An 844-nucleotide genomic window follows, 5' to 3' on the forward strand; every position below is an offset into this window, starting at 1 on the left:
TTGTCAGAACTTCTAGTAAATTACATTTTATTTTTAGTTGTCTGTTCAGAATCGTGATGTCTGAAACTAAAAAAATTGGAATTCTCTATGCATCCAGAATCATGCAGCTCTAACTTATGTCATCATTTAATCACCCTCAAGTTGCTCCAAACCTGTATGAATTTCATTATTCTGCTCAACACAAAAGATATTTTGAAAATAGTTGTGGGGTACCATGGACTTCATATTATTTTTTTCATACTGTGGAGGTCAATGGTGCCTCACAAAAAAAAAAAAAAAAAAAAAAACCACTTTATTATGCATTATTTTGTCGATCTATTCCGTCCATGTCAGAGAATCTGAACATGAGAAACTACCTAACAGAAAAATATCTAAAATGCATATGCATACATTATAAGCTGATTTTATGATTACAAATTGAAATCAGAATTGTCTGAATAAATAAACAGTAATTCTCTAGTAATTTGCCCTTCCAGTGATATTCCAATACATTGACCATTCCAATTGAAGTTTTTTCTTATCCTTTGTATAAGTTATTTCATATGATATTTTAACCATTTGTTATGTTTATGGTAAGTAGCATAATATTTCACATTTACTAAACACATCCTAAAAAAGTTGAATGGCATAAACACTTTGGTTTTTACTCTGTTGTTTTCCTTACTGTAGGGGAGGGCAGCATCCTCATACATCATCTTCCTGAAAATTTTAAAATGTCCTTTCTTTTTTTTTTTTTAAATCATTTTAGTATAACCATGATTCAGCTAAGCACAAAAGTGCTAATTTAATGTTATCTTGTATAGCTGTATATCTAAAAAAAAATAATAAATATTTGTTTTGCAGA

The sequence above is a fragment of the Onychostoma macrolepis genome, chromosome 04 (assembly GCF_012432095.1).
Source record: "Onychostoma macrolepis isolate SWU-2019 chromosome 04, ASM1243209v1, whole genome shotgun sequence".
In the NCBI taxonomy this organism is placed as follows: Eukaryota; Metazoa; Chordata; class Actinopteri; order Cypriniformes; family Cyprinidae; genus Onychostoma; species Onychostoma macrolepis.